The sequence below is a fragment of the Pinus tabuliformis genome, chromosome 8 (assembly GCF_031772625.1).
Source record: "Pinus tabuliformis cultivar Carrire ecotype Pingquan chromosome 8, CPIR1, whole genome shotgun sequence".
Taxonomy (NCBI): domain Eukaryota; kingdom Viridiplantae; phylum Streptophyta; class Pinopsida; order Pinales; family Pinaceae; genus Pinus; species Pinus tabuliformis.
The window spans coordinates 503,836,400-503,857,057 of NC_142294.1; positions in this window are offsets into that span (position 1 = coordinate 503,836,400).

Below are 20,658 nucleotides of genomic sequence, written 5' to 3' on the forward strand. Positions count from 1 at the left end.
ATTATGGCGGGTTGAGGTATGTATTAATTGGATGAATAATTGGATATCCTATATTCGATCTGATTAGGAAAGGAAACATGTGCTTAAGCAATTATTTGTGTAATGATAATAGCTCCTTGAACCTTAATTAATCGAAATCAATAAATGATCCAAAATGGATCCATTTTTTCCTCTGGATCAAAGTCTTCAAATGTAGGTGAAAGTGGGATCAAGTCAAAGTGCTCGTCGAGATGATTCCAACGGTGTGAATGGCGTGTAAATCCGAGTTCGGATGAAGAAGTTAAGGCCAGTCAAAGTTTCAAGGAAAACTAGGGAAAAAAGAGGAAAAGTAAAAGTCAACTGTCAACACAGGGTGATGTTAGCAGGACACGTGTCATCCCAGGAATGCACCATATGTCTAGGGTGATGTCATCAAAGTTGATGACGTGTCATAATTTGATTGGTTGATACGGGTTAATCTGGTGCTGACACGTGGCAGCCCGGATTTGCCCAATGTTGGCATGAACCCCAAAATTTTTGGGGTCAGGGAGGATTGAACCCCTGACCTCCCAGAAAGGCTAAGACTTAGCCGAAATAGCACACCAATTGGGCTCCTTTGGATCTTGTTATCGGAAGTGATACATTTGTATTTATTGTGGTTAGGTTGAAACCACCAGAAAAGGGTCGGACGGTCGGGGTCAACCCCACAACCTATGGTCCCTTAACATTTGTTGTTATCATAACAGCCGGACCACACCATAGTCACAAACCATATATACGTGTAACCATATGCTAAGAATATCCCACATGTGCGGGGTTATCAAATATCATATGATATATAAATAGCATATATATTAAACATAGTTAACGGGATATGGCGAAAGGGTCAGGCATAGGTTTCGAACCGTCGACCTTCCAAAACACATATATACAAACGACTTCACACCAATCCGCTAACCAGTGTGTCAATGTTCGGGCTTGAGAGAAAGTCGAACCACCTTTTTTATAAACCATTGCAGGTATGTCCACCCAAGGAGTGCGTGGTTTTGCAGAGGTAGTATTTTGTATTACAGAGGTGGTTTTGCACTTAGCAGAAGGTGGTTTTTGTAGGGACAGAGGCAGTTTTTCTCATTCCAGGGGGTCTAGAGGTCACAGTGGCCAAATATGGGCAAGTTTATACTCATTTGACTCGAAATTTCGAGCTGAGTTCAGTGGTGAGGTCCATTTTCTTATTTGAGACTCTTTTTTTGAGCTCATGCCTGCAACAACATTTTGAAGAAAAAATAAAGAGGTCAGCACTGGAAGCGAAAGGACCAGGAGACATAGCCAGAAAGTCTAGTGAACTCCTTTATTAAATTTGGTTGTGTTGATGTGTTTAAATGTGTCTTCAAATTGTTTATGTGTTTATGTTATTCGCAATATTTTTTGGTCCGTTGCATTAAGTAACATAAACGAATTCACACAAAGTCTATAATACCTTTCTCATTAATGGATCAAGTGGTATCAGAGCAGCAAGGTTTTTAAAGTTGGACAAGTTTGTGTGAATATTTGGATGCTTATTAGGTTGAGGCTCAAACAAGGAGAATGGGAGCTTGTTGAGGCAAATCTAGAGATTGGAAGGGTCTTTTCACAAAGAAGGATGGCAGATGAAACTCCACTTGGGCCAAAATCCCAATTCTTGGATAGTTTCATGACGATACGTGCCATAGTGGAAGAGATGTATCATGAGTTTAAAAAGGGTAAAGATGAACGCACTTCATCACCTAAACTAGACAAAGGAGTAGGGGAACCTTTTCTTTTTACTCCTCCAGATAAAGAAGATAAAGGAACAGGAGAAAAGCCTCCTCCATCTCCTCCATCATCACCATGATCATCATCATCATCATCTTGTTCTCATAAAACTGGTTCTTATAAGAAGAAGAAAAAGAAAGTATCTTTGATCAAATTAGATGTAAAATTTGATTTGCCAATTTATGATGGAGAACTTAATGCAGAAAAACTTGATAATTGGATAAGGAAAATTGATGTATATTACAGGGTGCAGAAAATTGATTCAGAAAGAAAGAAGATCCAGCTTGCTAGCCTTAGACTTGGAGGAACCGCACTTGTATGGTGGGAAGGCAAGACACAAGCAAGTCTCCAAAAGCATGGTAAAATCATTTCAACTTGGAATGAATTTGTTTCTACTATTAAAAAGGAAGGACATGATGAGGCACACAACTGGTCATTGCATCCGGAATTGAAGCCTAAGAAGTTTGGAGGTAAAGAGCGAAAGAATGTTGTTGCTATTCAAAAGGACTTGGGATCGGATTCAAGTGACGAGAAAATGGTTACAGCTACAGGTATAAAAGGTAAATATTCTAAAGCATCTACAAGTACTTCTTCACATTCTGTTGATAATGATAATAATGAGAGGAAAAGAAATGAGCTATTTCACATAAGAGTCATTTCCAAGCATACTAAAATTGATACTTTATTTGATAGTGGGTCACTAGTTAATTTGATTTCTGAAGCAATTGTAAAGAAGCTGGGTCTAGAAACAAAACCTCATAAAAAGCCATATCCATTAGGTTGGGTGTGTGATAAAACTAAGCTACAAGTTACGAAATAATGTAAACTTTGTTTTGCTATTAGGTCAAAGTTTGTAGATGACATTGAGTTAGACATAGTCCCATTGGACATATGTGGAATTGTATTAGGAAGTCCATACTTGTACGATAGAAATGTTATCTTCTATCGAAATGAAAATAAGTATCAACTCACCAAGGATGGAATTGAATATATTGTAAGGGCTCATAAACTCAAAGATAATTTCTCTCTCATAAATCCAGGACAGATGAAAAGAATTGTAAATGCAAGCAAACAATTTTTACTTATGATTGTAAAAGCAAAGGATATTGATAAATCAGATGCCTTCCAAGGTTATAATCCTAAACAAGAAGCAGATCTAGCAAGATGCTCCACTACCTAACAACGGAATGTATAGGTTATCATCTCTAGAGAATGTAGAGATAAGGAAGCAGGAACAAGAGTTGCTCGATCAAGGGTTTATTCGACCAAGCACATCACCGTGCGGATCACCTATTGTGTTAGTGCGAAAGAAAGATGGTTCATGGAGAATGTGCATTGATTTTAGAGAATTAAATAAAATCACAATAAAGAATCGTTATCCTCTTCCTCATATTGATGATTTTTTAGATCAGTTAAAGGATGCAGTTTAATTCTCTAAATTGGACTTGTGAAGTGGCTACCATCAGATCAGAGTTGTAGAATGGGATGTATGGAAGACTGCTTTCAAAACAAAGCAAGGACTCTATGAATGGATGGTTATGCCTTTCGGGTTAACTAATGCTCCAGCTACATTCATGTGAGTCATGAATGATGTATTTAGACCATTCATTAATGATTTTGTAATAGTCTATTTAGATGATATTCGTTTTTTCAGTAGAACATGGGATGAAAATGTTAAGCATGTAAAGCAGATTTTAGATGTTTTGAAAAGAGAAAATCTATATGCAAAACTGTCAAAATGTGAATTTGGCATAACATCTTTAAATTATTTGGGTTATATTGTAGGGGTTTGTGAATTGAAGATAGATCCCTCTAAGGTCAAAGTCATTGTAAATTGGCCTAAGCCCAATACTGCTACAGAAGTTAGAAGTTTCTTAGGGGCAGTGCAATATTGGAGAAAGTTTATTGCTAACTTTTCTTTGATTGCAGCTCCTTTACATGCTTTGACAAGTGTGAAACAGGTGTTTCAGTGGGGAGGCAAACAGCAAAAAGCCTTCGACACATTGAAAGAAAGGATTAGTACAATGCCAATACTAGCACTGCCAGATCTTCAACATCCATTTGAGATTGAGACATATGCAAGTGAATATGCCATGGGGGCAGTGTTGATGTAGCACAGAAAGCCTATATGCTTTCATTATGAGACATTCACATTAGCAGTAGTTAACTATCCTACATATGATAAGGAATTATATGCATTAGTTCAGAGTGTTAAAAAGTGGAAACATTACATAATGGGTAAAGAAACAATCATACACACAAATCATCAACCACTTCAATACTTACACTCACAAACTAAATTGCAACAATCATGACATTACAGGTGGATGGGTTTTCTACAGCAATTTCATCTTGTTATCAGCTATAAGAAGGGCATACATAATAAGATTACAGACATGTTATCAAGACCAAACATAAATGCATCCACAATACTTAAGCATAACTCAGTAATTCATGAAAGCTACATTGAACAATATGCTCAAGACACAAATTTTAAGGATGTATATGCAACTTTAAGTCATGGCAAGTAGGTAGAAGAATTGGATTATTACATAAAGGAAAAACTCTTATATCATTTGGGAAAGTTATGCATTCCACAAACTGAAAGAGTTAATATAATCCGAGAAGCACACACTTCTCTCATATTAGGTCATTTTGGTGTAAGTAAAACAGTTGCACAATTACAAAGATTTTACTATTGGCCACGAATGAATGAGACAGTTTCTAGATATATTAAAGGATGTACTATGTGTGCTACAAGAAAGCCAAGTAATAGAAAATTAGGCTTGTATACTCCATTGCGAATTCCTTCTCATCCTTGGGAAAGTGTTTCCATGGATTTTGTTGGGGGATTGCCAAAGTCTATAAAGGGTCATGATTATTTGTATGTAGTTGTGGATAGGTTCAGTAAGATGTGTATTTTGACACCATGTAGTAAACAGGTCACAGTTGAACAAACTGCAAAGTTGTTCTTTCAAAATGTATGGGTCCATTTTGGGTTACCCACTTCTATTGTATCCGATCGAGATGCTCGATTTGTCAAGAAATTTTGGTCAAGTCTATGGGAGTTAATGGACACAAAGTTAAAGAAGAACGGAATTTCATCCACAAATAGATGGTCAGACAAAAGTGGTCAACAGGACAGTGATACAATTGCTTCGAGGATATTGCAACAAGCATCCCAAACTTTGGTATGAGCATTTGTGTTATGTGCATCATGCTTACAACCATGCAAAACATTCTTCTACTCAGAGATCTCCTTTTGAGACTTGTTTTCGTTTTACACCAAAGTCAACCTTGGATTTTGTCTTTGGTAAAGACATAGCAGTTGATGGACCACAGTGATGTGGACAAGGAAACCAAGTTCATTGAACAAATCCAGGAAATTCACCAAGAATTACAGGAATAGCTGGAAAGAAGCCAAGCAAAGTATAAAGCGTTGCATGACAAGCATCGAGTTGAGCATAGTTTTCAAGTTGGTGATCAAGTCTGGTTGTATATCAGCAAAGAAAGACTACAAGGGGAAGGTAAAAAGTTGAAACTAATTAGATATGGTCCTTTCAAAATACTTGATAAAATTAGTGAAAATGATTTCCGCCTAGATCTACCAGCTTATATGCAGATCTATTCCATCGTAAATATTGAAAACTTGAGATTGTACGAACCTTCATTGATTGAAGATCCCGAAGAGCAAGGTTAGCTACCTTCCATTGAAGATATTTTTCCCAAGTATCTCAATGAGCTATAGGAGGACATAGTTCTTGACAGGAGGATAAGGACTTTGTGACGGGGAAATGTTGAGTATCTTCGAGTTGGACTCAAAGGTACAAATCCAAGTAAAGCACGATGGATAGAGATTGGAAAAGTGAGGGAACTTTATCCTCACTTACTCGATAACTAAAACCAACTTTTGGTGGTCCAAAAGCTTCCAATGGGGAGGAGTGATCCAAAATGGATCCAATTTTGCCTCCGGATCAAAGTCTTCAAATGTATATTAATGTGGGATCAAGTCAAATTTCTCGTCAAGACGATTGCAACGGTGTGAACAACACGTAAATCCGAGTTCGGATGAAGAAGTTAAGGCTAGTCAAAGTTTCAAGGCAAACTAGGACAAAAGGAGGAAAAGTCAAAGTCAAAGTCAATAGTCAACACAGGGTGATTTCAACAGGACATGTTTCATCTCGAGAATGTGCCATATGTCTAGGGTGATGTCATCAAGGTTGATGATGTGTCATAATTTGATTGGTTGATATGGGCCAATCCGGTGCTGACATGTGGCAGCACGGATTTTCCCAATGTTGGCATGAATCCCAAAATTTTGGGGGTTAGGGAAGATCGAACTCCTGACCTCCCTAAAAGGCTAAGACTTCACCGGAACAACGCACCGATCGTGCTCCTTTGGGTCTTGTTATCTGAAGTGATACATTTGTATTTATTGTGGTTAGGTGGAAACCGCCGAAAAAGGGTCGGACGGTTAGGGTCAACCCCTCAACCTCCGGTCCCTTAACATTTGTTGTTACCATAACCAGCAGATGACACCATAGTCGCAAACCATATATACGTGTAACCATATGCTAATAATATCCCACATGTGCGGCGTTATCAAATATCATATGATATATATATATATATATATATATATATATATATATTAAACATAGTTAATGGGATATGGCGGAAGGGTCGGGTAGAGGTTTCGAACCGCCGACCTTCCAAAACACATATATACAAACAACTTCACACCAATACGCTAACCAGTGTGTCAATGTTCAGGCTTGAGAGAAAGTCGAACCACCTTTTTTATAAACCATTTTAGGTACATATACCCAAGGAGCGCGCGATTTTGTAGAGGCAGTATTTTGTATTACAAAGGTGGTTTTTGCAGGGACAGATGCGGTTTTGCTCATTCCAGGGGGTCTAGAGGTCACAGTGGCCAAATATGGACAAGTTTATACTCATTTGACTCAAAATTTCGAGCTGAGTTCAGTGGTGAGGTCCATTTTCTTATTTGAGACTCTGTTTTTGAGCTCATGCCTGTAACAGAATTTTGAAGACAACATAAAGAGGTTAGCACTGGAAGCGAAAGGACAAGGAGACGTAACCAGAAAGTCTGGTGACCTCCTTTATTAAATTTGGTTGTGTTGATGTGTTTAAATGTGTCTTCAAATTTTTTATGTGTTTATGTTATTCACAATCTTTTCGATCCGTTGCATTAAGTAACATAAATGAATTCACACATAGTCTTCGAATACCTTTTTCATTAATGGATTAGTAAAGGAACTGAAATGTATTCCTATAACAACAGGCTTCAATAGACCATCCAGACCTAAAACATCCCAACCATTAACCATTAAATTACCTAATCTGTAAGCATCAAATCTCTTAGATATTGACCCTTAATCCCTAAAAAACTAACCCATAATCCCTATACCCTAAATCCCATAATCCTCAAAGCCCCTATCCACTTAACCCCCAAAACCTCAATTAATTAACAATTTAGGCACATTTTGTGCTAATTTTGGGGCTAAAAAGGGAGCTAACCAAGGAGGTAATGTAGATGCAAAAAAATGAGCTAAACCCGATGCTCTCAATTGTGATATTTCTATGGAAATTGATGGTGTTTCCAACCCTATTTATGATGCTACTTCTGGTGCTATTTTCTGACCCCACTTCCGTCACTATTTACGATGCTATTATTTCCTAAATTAATGCCTAAATATTTCGGCCGACCAAAGAAATGCCAAAAATTGCGCCATCCCAATAAATGGCACCAACTTTTTCAAAAAATTAGAGAAAAATACACTAAAACAGTGATTGGAAGAAAGAAAAAAAAAGATCAAAAAAGGGAGCTAATCACAGGGTTTTGTTGTAGTGATCATTGAATTTTAGAGGGAAAAAAGAAAGTGACTATTTCAACATTTATTTTCAACTTATCTCCCTACGGTTTTACTCAAATCGTGAGCAAGAGCACTCGTTGGATGCAAAATTTACACAAAATCTAATTATTTGTCCAAGGAATACCCACGTTGCATACTTTCGATGGACCCTGCTTCATGAAAAGTGAGAAATACATTAAAAAATGTGATTGCAATCACGTATTTCATGTATTTCTCATTTTATATGTAGCAATCTCCATCGAAAGTATGGAACATAGGTACTCCTTGGATGAGGAATTAAATTTTTCATCCAACAAGTGCCTTGCTCGATATTTGAGTAAAACTGTAGGGAGATAAGTTGAAAATACGAGTTGAAAAAGAGGTTTTTGATTTTTTTAATTTTTTAATCTTTTTATTTTTTTACTCCAAAAATGGTGAATCATCCCCCATGATTGACATCATCATCTTGAATCATATTGGTTCTTATAAAGTTGATTTTGGTTATACATTTTTTTTTTGAGGCCCATTTTTTACCTCAAATTTTCTCTAATAAGAATAATGCAACAAATAATCCTTTTGAACAAAAATGCAACACTGTATTCTGAGACCAATTCTAGTGCACTGATTCCTGAAGAGCAGATGTTAATGGCCATAAACCATTAAAATGACAATAATCACATATCGTTCATAATTTGCAGCAAAGAATCTAGATCCAAGATTATCCATTTCAAGAGATAGGATTTATGTTGCCTAATCCAAAACAAACGTTAGCCCTGAGAGTTCTTTGGGGCTCGAAGATGAAAGTCCCAGTTTTAGGAAATCCTTAAAAGATTTGGGTTTAGAGGAAGAGGACACACCCCAACCTATGGCTCCACCTCTTAATATTGATACTAGATACATCAAGGCATTGTTAGCTATGTTGTATTCACTGAGTGGTTTTAGACCCTAAAGTTTCCTACCTCCATGTAGAAGTCAAATACTATCATATGGGATGTGCATCCAATCTTATATCCTGGCTACAAGTGATGAGACCAGATCTATGGCTTTGACCTGCAGACAAAAGGAACCCCCTGAGATTAGTCTCACAAAAACCATGAATTTTCCAGATCTAGGGTAATAGCCTCATTTTGGATGCAGGAAGAACCCTACAATAGACAATATGTTGCTTGGTTTTCCAGATTTTGAGGCAATACAATTTTCTTCAAACCCTCTTTTAGAAGAAAATTAACTCTCTCTGAAATTACTGATCCTTCAAGCCCTTCAAACCTACCTGCACCACGGCTTCATGAAGCCATAGGGATAAGTCTGCCAATCCATCATTTTGTTGATCAAAATCTTTGGCAAGTACCTCAAACTCGAGAAATTGAGCAAGAAAAACATCCTTGTTGTCATTGCCATCTTCGTAACTTGAAAGAGGATCCTCCTCCAACTCTATCTAATCCAAAATATTTGCAAACCCTGTGTTCAAAATCTCTTCAAAGCTAACCATCCTGAAAAGCCCTAGCTCGATTGTGATATGAGTTATAAGATAATTTCAAATTAAATTTCATTATATATATCTATATATATATATCATAATTATTTTTGAAAGAAAATTGACAAATTCCATTCATGATGGAAATACTTAATTTATCTCAAAGATATCTTAATTAGATTAATAGGTAGTGTCTATTTTGGAAGAGGGATTCTACAATTTCAATATAATTATCAATAAGTACTAGATGGATAGTAGGGATTTAACTTCAAGTAATATTCTAGAATATTCTTAATAGTAACCATAGATTTATCTCAAAAGTGGGTATGCCTTTTTTGCGCTTTTAATTAAATTGATTAATTAAAAAAATATCAAATGAACATGTATCAAATGAATATGAGTTATCCCTCAATCAAGGTGTGAATCATCACAATATCCCTCTCGGGATTTACGACATGGGTGATAAGATGGGAAAATCAACCAAAGGGTGACCACCTCTCGTCCCAAGCGTGTGTGGTAGCTGGCGAAGGACGACAGTTGGGAGTATGGCGTTTAATGTGACAGAGGGTGCTGTAGAGGTAAATCACCAAGTGGTGGAGGAAGGAAACATGTTTAATGCAATTTCCCTAGTTGAAGGTGGTGGTTACAGTGGAGGTCTTTGGCGCTCGAAGGTTAGAACGTCGGCCTGCTCGGGTTGGCATCGTCAAGACCTAGACAGGCTTACCGCCCTCTGGTATATGGTGCTGGTATGTGGGTATGTCTCTTTCTCTATGTGTTTTCCTCGGAGTTTGTGGCCTATTCGAATGGAATAAAGTAGGTAAAGTTGTCATGATTTTGGTAATAGGAATGATGGAAGGTCCAAAAATGACTATTTGGTGCCATGGAAAGTCTATGTTATCGTTAACTTCTCGGGGTGTGATGGCAATATTATTTTCGGAAATGGGAAATTTGGGTGGTTCATGGATCATAATTTGGAAACCCGAACAGTTCTAGGCATCTATGTATGTTATACGAGTGTTGTGTCTTTGCCTATTTTAGTCTTATTTGGCATACTTTTATCTAAAATGGGTATGTGTGTTTGTAGTTGGTCTCCCTGCAAATTCGATACCAACTGGTGTGCGGAGAGGGAGGGTTATGTAAGGGTTGGGTGCTTTTTTACTTTCACTCTGAAAGCTTTCGCTTTGCATTTGATTTATGATGATTTTGTGGTGAAATATATAATCTTGAAGCTTAGGGAGTCGATTTCTGTTGTTTGGTTCATGCAAAGACTTAAATTATTTAGTCCTGCTCTATGTTATGGTTCTTCTATGACTGTAGTGATATGTTGTGGCATCCCTCGATGTTGGAAGCCTCCAAGGTTTCCTCTCAATTTTTGGACTTGGATCTCTCCTAACAGTCAATGTCTCTTGCATGTCTTTAATGTAATTGTCTCAGGTCTGAGTGATCAGAGTTTTTTTGTGGCTACAAGTTGACCTTTTAGAACCAGCTCTCATAATCTCCTTACTTTGGGTTTGTCGAGTGTTTAGTTAAATTTATAACAGGAAAGATGGTGTGTTCGACCCCTGGTGCCTGCTCGTCAACAAATGGCAGTCGAGGTAAGAACAGGAAGAAAGAAATGAAAGGTGGCAGAGGCTCCCCCTCTATTATGCCTCTAAAAAAGGGGCAGAAGGTCGGATGTACAAGTCATACAGGAACCAATGAAATATTATATAGTTGGTACTCTGGCTCTGGTGCTTTAGATGATCGTGTCTTGGGAATCAAATCGTAACTAGCACACGGAGACTGAAATGCAGGTGACGGAATGGCATCTCTTAACTCTGGATCCAAGGCATACCCATGGTCGTACCACCCAGTACAAGCAGACAATTCTTTTGTATTGGCTCATGAAGAATTTGATGGCTAAATCCATTATGACTGTGTCAACCAACGTAGCTAAGTCAAACCCTAGCCTCCAAGATATCCAAAAGGAATTGCAACTGATCCAATTCCAGATCCAACAGCAGAATATTCACTTGGGTCATATTGAGAAGCAACTCTCGTGTCTCTTTCAATTAGAGTTACCTGGTTCTAGTGCTAAGGACTCTTCTCCAATAGAGTCCTTTGAAGATGAATAATGTTTAGGATGTTTGATGACTTTTTTTAATCTATATATATGTTGTAAATGTCGAATAGTAGGTATTGTTTTAGTTATTTTGTTGTGGATGCACCTTGGTACTTAGACACTCAGGCCTATAAGGCCAAGTTTGATAGACTTAAACTTATGATATTTTGGATAGCTTATAATGTGTTTTGGTGGCCAACAAATTTGGTTTCCCATTGGGCAAGTTGAGGCCACCGAACGACTTTTTATGATTGTAACCTGCCTTGATTATGAATGAAAGAAGAGGTCCTACGAAGCTTACAAAAAAAAAATGAATATGAATTATAATTTTTTTGGCATGCAGTATTAAAAAGCCATGGTAATATAAGAAAGCTTATTTACAAGTTAAGAATTTTCATGGTAATGTAGGGATGAATCTTAGTACATGGTTTTTTAAATGTATATATGTTCAATTCTTTTTCACTCATATATTATTTCTTTTTATAATTAATAATGATAATAATTTAAAATAAAGTTATTGTGTTGAGAGGTGCTCTCCAACCGAGTATGTATGAGATGTTGTAATGTCCTGTCATGTAAACATTTTGACTTAATCAAAATAAAATTAAATTAAAAATAAAAATAACCCTATCTTAAAATAAAAATTTTACGTTGTTATTTTTTTATCAATTTTTGTTGGGTAGTTAAGGTAAAATTGAAATAAAAATAAAAATAATCCTATGTTAAAATAAAAATTCTAGGTTAGTAGTTTTTTAATTATTTTTTGTTGGGCAGTTAACGTAAACTTGACTTGGTCAAGTTACCATGGTTTTTGAGTTCTAGGTTTATGAGAACCCATGGTATTTCCCATGGTATCCATGTGGAATATAGCCTATTTAAAGGGGGAATTAAACCAGCTCATATCCATCTTAACTTAGAAAATACCAAGCACCTAGAGGGATCAAATCTCTGTGCTTCTGGAGTTAAGATGGAATTGTGCCAAGAGATTCTCTCCAACCCAATATGCAAGAGATGTAATGTCCTATCCTGTCTTGTCATGTCAACATTTTGACTTGGTCAAAATACACAAAAATAAAAATAAAAACAAAATTAAATAAAAGGATTAATGTAAAGCAATGTAAAATAAAAATAACGCTATGCTAAAATAGAAATTCTATATTATTATTATTTTTAATTAATTTTTATTGATGAGTTAAGGTACACTTGACTTGATCAAGTTACTGTGGTTTTTGAGCTCGAGGTTTATGAGAACCCATAGTATTCAAGTGGAATATAGCATATTTAAAGGGTGAAATTAAAGCGGCCTAAATCCATCCTAACTCTAAATCTACCAAGCGAGGGATCAAATCTCTTGGAAATATCTTAAGATGCAAAGAGATTTGATTCTTTGGAGTTAAGATGGATCTAGGCTAGTTTAATTTATTTTTATGATTTTTTTTCAAATTTGGTAATATGAGATGTATTATAAGATAAGTAGTTTGATGTCTATCAATATTTACCACCCAAAAGTAAATGGTTACCCTAATAGCCAATGCTACAAATTAAGCTTCAAGTACTCTATATAAAACATCTTTAATAATTTATTCTTCATTTTTTGTTTTCTTGTGTGAATGATAGTACTCTATATAAAATATCTTTAATAATTTATTCTTCATTTTTTGTTTTCTTGTGTGACTTTTTTGTTTTCTTTGTGTGACTAATAGAAGTATTCTATATACAATATCTTTAATAATTTATTCTTCTTTTTTTGTTTTCTTGTATGACTAATAAAAGACAATTGGAGTCTCCTATTCTCTCATATTCTTATGATAAGGGGTAAATTTTGTCCATTACCATTATAACCACTAACTTTACTTCACATATTTCTAATATATATACACATTAAAAAAAAATCGAATATATATGATAAAGTAGCCCAAAACTAAGAATCATTTTCTTAATTTATTATCTTTCCAATTTAATATTCAACCCTATATATATATATATATATATATATATATATATATATATATATATATATATATATATATATATTATATATATATATATATATATATATATATATATATATATATCTTTGTTGTCATATTTTTACATTCAAACTATCATAAAATTAAATTGACATTTATACATGTCAACTTCAACACATATTTCTAATATATATACAAATTAAAAAAAAAATCAAATATATATGATAAACTAGCCCAAAACTAAAAATCATTTTCTCAGTTTATTATCGTTCCAATTTAAAATTCAACACTTTATTTATATATATATTAAAACTATATTAAAAATCTTTGTTGTCATATTTTTACATTCAAACTATCATAAAATTAAATTGACATTTATACATGTCAACTTCAACACGTATTTTTAGAAAATATTAACTTAATTGGGACCATTTTGAAAAAAAATAAAAGATTATGATATTTTACCAAAATTACAAACAACGATATTATATTGTTTTAAAGTAATATGTGAATTTTCATATTTATTTAGAGAAATTAATTAATAAAAATATTAATTTATTTTTTAAATAATAATATTTTTATTATAATTTTATATATATATATATATATATATATATATATATATATATATTCTTTAAAAAAAATGGTATGATTCAAAGATACAAGTTGGATATTTAATAATAATTATTATTAATTATTAATTATTTAATAATAGTATTATTTTTTTAGTCAAAGTTTTATTTATTCATAAAAGAAGAGTATATCAGTAGCAAAATGCAGGTAGTCTCACCTCGATCAGGTTTGTTGACTATCACTATCAGTGTATGACAAAGAAATAAAATAACAACTAGAGACACAGTCCACAATTTAGGAGGCCAAAAGCATCAGAAAACACTTAAAACAAGTAAAACACATGTAACCATGCTTACTCATCAGAGGTAATAGAAGCAAGATTGTCCGGAGCAGTCCTTGGAGGAGGAGGATGGACGGAAGGAACACTAGACGTGCTCTTCGAAGTGAGCCATCCATGACTCCACCTTCTTAGATAGCATATTTTGACCACGAAATACCACCACCACCCTCTTCTATACATGACACTGAAAGTAATGCATCTTGTTCAGCATAGCAATAAGCTCTGCATGTTCTTCCTACCGAGCCCTCTCAGAATTTTCCAGGCAGTCCAATATAGACTGAATCAGATCCTAATAATTTTCCAAACAACAATGTTGATTTGTAGTCTCCCCACGCCCAGGTTGTCACGCCTTACCCCATCTCCTAGTGCCACCTCTATGCATCACTCCACCCCTCTTCGATGTTTGTGTGGTTCGCCCCCCACAACCGGCTAACAAGCCGCCTCAACGACCACATGCCCTCGAAGCCATCTGGCCCGAGCTTCCAGCGGTTCGACCACCTTGACCAGAACTTGGAGGCCCCTCAACTACCATCACCACCTGCAGCTACGAGCCCCACCCCCTTGGCAGGTCGAAATTCTGTTTAACGGGGGGAGAGAACAAGAATTGCGCAAATAGGGCGCATTGAAACAGAGCAAAAGGAACCAATTAATTGTGGAGCAAGCCAACCATTAACAAAGCACACCAGTGAAATGAGTGCAAAGAGACTCCCCAAACACACTAGAGGGCCACCTACAAAACTGACTGAGTCAGCAATAGGAAGCAAAGACAAAAGCCCAATGGAAAAACAACTAACCATCGACTCACAAACCCTGAACCCTTGCGGATAAATCATTGACTGGAAGTCCTTAGGAAAAACGACCTTTCGGCAACCCAAGTATCTAATTATCCAACCTTGATTCGCAGACGGCCACGGAAATCCCTCAAGAATACAAAACCCCAGAGGAAAACCACTTGATAGGGTAGACCGACTGCCCTGAAAACATAGAAGAAAACCAAGAGTGGAATTACCCAACCACCCACAACAAGGCTCGTGGGTCAGCCCAATAACCAGATACAGAGCACTGAAACCACTTAGAAAAGCCAAAAACCGCACATGGGAAAGGAGACCTTCCAATTTTGTGACCCTAATGTTGAGGAGGGGGCGTCGACTGCGGAAGCGCCACCATTCCTAGAAAGGGAACCAGTGGAAGAGGTCAAGAAGGCCACCAAAGCTCAATTGATGCCCATCAGACCACCACAAAACCACATCTACATACTAGACTAGAAGAGTGTCACCCTCCATATACCAACATCGTTTGCCCACTCCCACTCCCAACGAGGATGATGGGAATTTCGCACGCCAAACATTTACTCCCCCATACTTAGAATGGGCTGAGAGCATAGGGAGGCCATCCCCCACATTAATGACCAGGTGTTCAACGTCATCATCCACGTGTTCAGATATCTTCCGTGTTTATCACCCCCATCGTGGAATAATAGTATTATTCTTAATTATTCTTGTTCTTATTATTAAATTTTAGCATATCTTTCTAATTCTCTATCAATTTCTAATATTAATCCTCTAGATTTTTAATCCCTGGGGTTTTTAATATTAATGACTTGGGTTTATTAATCCCTTGGGTTTAAAATATTAGTCCTTGATTTTTTAATACATATACCTTAGGTTTATTAATCCCCTGCATTTATTATTATTATTATTATTATTAGTTATTATTATTATTGGAATTTCTTGGGGCGAGCACAGTTGAGGTCAACGCAAGAGTACAAACAAAGGGTGGGGAGTTTATCTGTCAACTCACCGACAGAGGTGGTCACGCAGTAACCCGGATTATCTCTTAGGCCTCCTGTAGGGTTTATTTTCCCGAACTGATAGATGTTAGGGTTTGATGTTTATAGCGGTAATCTCTAAGGGAATTTGTGTTGTTGAGGATCTCTGGTGGTCAGGAATTTGGTGGTTTAGCAAGAGTTATGATTTTATCGAGGCTTTTGTTTGGTTTTACCCTATACAAATGATTATTCGTTGTTATGGAGACTGAAATAATGGATTACTCAGTGGACCCTCATGAAGTGGCTTCCATTTGGAAGGAGCTTCCACATCATCACAGCAAAATGGACGTGGGCTTGACATATGAGTCCCCGAACTTGGGAATATATTCAACTCTCCTGATCTAGTCATAATCACACAGTTCCCCTTTATTGGGAATCAAAGTCGGTTGATACAGAACACACCATCTTGAGCGATGCAGAGATTGCAAAGGTCGCATTGCAAGTTTGGCCGGTGCATTTAAACAAAAATGTCAATGTAGCAAGGGTTTCCTTGGAAGCCCTTGCATTTGTGGATAGTTTTATAAGCCCTAATAATTCCCACAGTCATGGGAAAAAATTTCAATGGCTCTAACTTCACAAGAGCTTGTTGGGTTTCACTTTTCTTATCCTTCTTAGAGGATAGAAGTGGTAGTTTCCTCTCGAATTGTTGGTAGGGATTCAAGGGAATAGACTAGACACATGGAGCTAGGGTTTTGAAGTGTTTATTATGCACTGGTTCAAAATGTGTGTTTCAAGTGAAATCTAAGGTGAGACCCGAGGCGTGTAAATTATCTTTTTAAACAGGGAGTGCAAATGGATGGGGTATTAGCAGGTATCCTGATCTCATTAGCTAAGACCCTTGTCAGTGCTACATCAAAAGGAGAAGGTTTGAAAAGGAAGGGCGGGAAATCAAAATGTACAAAGGTGAAAGAATGAGAATGGGCATTAATCTTGGGAGACAACCTCAAATTTGATGGAATTATGGAGACGACAAAAATGGTTTCGGTTGGGAGAGTGCGGGGCAGAAATTATACCTCCTTGCGCCTGAGAAAATGGACCTAGGAGGTTTGGGGTTAGGTTTTGTGTGTGCTTCTAGAGATCTGCATAATCTCAAGGGGATGGCTTTCCCTAAAGTTCAGGAAAGAAGAACATGCAAGTTGGGCACTATCGAGTTACAGGAATATCGAATAAGCCCTCGTTTATATTAAGTGTTGGTCTCCTCTTTTCAACCCAGAAAGAGAATAGTTGGGTGTGGGTCTGATTTGGCTTAGACTACCTGGATTTCCACTTCATTTATAGATAGAAGACATCTTTCGAAGAATAGGGGATGACTTGGGGAGGTATTTGGACTATGACAGGTCATACTTGGAGACTAGAAAGATGTCTTACGCTAGGGTATTGGTTTATTTGGATACAAGATAAGGATTAGTGGCTAATTTGGTGTTGCACTATAAAGGATATGCCCACCACCAGAAATTGGACTACAAAGGAGTTCCATTTAGATGTCGCAAGTTTCATGAGGTTGGTCATGTTTATAGAGAATGCCCATTGGTTCTCAATAGTGCTCATGGTAATAGTAGCGGGAAGGAAGGTAGTCAATTTATCAGAGGAGGTGATTGTGGGGAAAATTCAACAATGCCATCTCAGCGAGATGTGGCTCAGCAAGGGAAGTATGGGGCAGATGGTAAGCTCCCAGACTCACAGATTCCTCGGAAGGAGGAGCTGAATGCAAGGGCTTCGAGATTTGAACCATCTACATCCACTTCAATCCCGAGTACTTTTTTCCTTTCCTCCTCCTCTCATTGTCCTAATTCATTTGTGAGCTCTTTGGATTTTCTTACATTTGTATTTTCATCTGTAGTGAGGGTTCTCAGTTTTGTTGCTTTGTTGGGGGTTTTGTCCTATCTAATAGAATCCATTCCTATATGTTTTCCAGCCCCCATGCCATCTTTCCTGGTTTCGAATGAGAACTCATTTGAGAGGAGTGGGAAATCTAGATATAATATTCATTCTTAGTCTAATCCACCCATATCTAGTTTTTCACATGAGTATGGAATGGGTCTAGGCCCCCTATCACCTTCCAGGATCCCCAATAATCCTCATGGCCGCCATTCACTCATCTCTAAAGTTATTCACTAGGCTAGTTAAAATATTGTCGCTAGTAGGCAACTTTCCCTGGATGGGGTCCTTAGAGCAAGGAATGCCCCGGGACCTATTCACAGATGAAGTTGTTATCTTTTAATTGCAAATGGTTAGCTAGTCTCTCCAAAAACCTAAAATTAAAGGATTTGTTTAGAGCGAAAAAGTTGGATATCGTTTTCCTATAGGAGACATTAGATTATAGTCTCAATGTTGTTAATGTTCTGGAAGGTATGTTGAAGGATTGGAATTTTATTGCAATTTATGCACATGGGAGATCTGGAGGATTGGCATTGGGAATCAATTTCATATCAGTAAAGTTATTGAGTGTTTAAGGATTTGAACGGATGATTGCAGCTGACATATTTGTTGAAGAATTTAGTTTGGAAATTAGAATGGTCATTGTTTATGGGCTATGTCAAGGGATATTTACATTCTAGAATCAATTGATGAAGAGGTATTTTATGAGGGAGGAATATCTTATTCTGCGAGGGATTTAAATTTTACCCTAGGAAGGTCGGAAATTTAGGGAGAACATGCCCACATTGATTATCTACCTAATATTTTCACACATTCTAGACTCAAATAGATTAGTCGAAGTTGATTTGGCAAGAAATAATCCCATGCGGAGGAATAGAAGAGTTGGTGAAGCTCTTATATATAGAATACTAGATAGATTCATGATCCGTGAGGACTTTTGGATAAAATATCCTGCTTCGGACAATGGGTGGGTTCGAGGGGTATATTAGGACTGCTAGAAATTTCAGAAAACCTAAAGCGCCCTTCAAATTTAATGCATCCTAGATGAAAGATGAAGAGTTCAAAGCCATGGTTTGTGAGATATGGAGCCCATGTAGTTTGGAGGAGGATCACTCAGTGGCATCCCAATTTGCAGAAAACTTAAATAAATTAAAGAGAAGGACCATTGAATGGGTGAAAGGTAAAAAACTAGGAGATGAGGAGGCTTTGAAATAGATTGACAATGAATTGGAGAAATTAAAGAAACCTAGTGGGGTTGTGAATCTAATGAAGTAAATATGTGTATTATCCAGTTGGAAGCTGACAGAAGAGGGATGTTAAAAGATAAAGAAGAGGCTTGGAGACTCAAATGCCGAGCTATTTGGTTACAAACATAGGATGACAATACAAATTTTTTTCAACAATATGACAGAGAAAAAAAAGCTATAAACACCATCTAGTCACTGGAGAATGAAAATGGAAATAGGGCTTTCAACTTTAGAGATCTTGCTAGGATGGGAGCTCAGTATTTTTGTTCCCTTTTTTCAACCCTAGAAAAGCTTTAGTGGTCGAGATCATATAGACTACCCAATTATTTCCCACATTTATTGTTGAGGAATCCAACGATGATTTTATGGCTTTGGTCTCTTCAAGTGAAGTAGAGGAGGCCTTGCACTAGTTTAAAAAGGACACGAGTCTGGAACGGAGGGAAGGCCAGCAGAATTTATCCTTGAATTTTATGAGCATATTGGGTCAGATCTACTCAAGGTTGTATAGGAATGCAGATAGTCTGGAAGGATGTATGAGTCATTTAACTCTACATTTATAGCACTCATTCCAAAATTTGAGATCTGGGGTATTTTAATGACTATCTTCCTATTTCACTACGTAATTGTATATACAATATTATAAAAAAAAATCATAGCAAATAGGATCAAGCCTATCTTATCACGTCATATATCCAAGGAACAATTTACTTTTTTGAAGGACAGACAAATCCATGAAGCGATTGGAGTAGCACAGGGAGAATTACATAGACTGAAGATAAGAAATATGAAAGGTATGGTTCTCAAAATCGATCTTTCAAAAGCATATGAGAGAGCCACTTGGATTTATATTATAATGTTTCTTACTCACCTGGGATTCCACATTAGCTTTATAAATTGGATTATGTGTTGCAATATGTCTACATCTTTTTTTTTCCTAATTAATGGTTCAATATCCAAACTTTTTCATGCTAAGAGGGTCTTCATCAAGGTTGTCCATTTTCATCCCTTCTCTTCTTGTTGATCATGGAAGTCCTAAGCAAACTACTTAAGGAGGCTAAGAGAAGGGGAAATTTGAAAGGTGCTCCACTGACAGGTGACATTTTTTTTACTCATCTATTATTTGTAGATGATGTCCTTATCTTTCTTCATGGCTCTCATAGGGATATGATGACATTTAAACAGGTGATTAGTTTATTCTGCAAAGCCACGGGCATGGAGATAAATCATCAGAAGTCCACCCTCTCAGCAATAGGTTTCTCTATGGATTAAATGAATTGTGCTATTGGTTAGTTCCCTTTCTAGCTTATAAATTTTCACAGATGGCTCAAGTATTTTTGGTTTCATATGCAAATGAATGATTACAAAAAGGAAAATTGGATGTGGTTACTTGCAAAAATTGAAAAAGTATTATAATTTTTGGGTCATAGATTGTTGTCTCGTGCAAGTAGACTTGTACTTATCAAAATTTTTCTTGAAACAATTCTTGTTTTTTGGATGTCTTTATCTTGGATACCCAAGGGCATATTGCACCTTATCCAAAGAATTTGTTGTGGTTTTTATGGAGGGGATCGAAGGAAGGTAGAACATATGCATGGGTAATA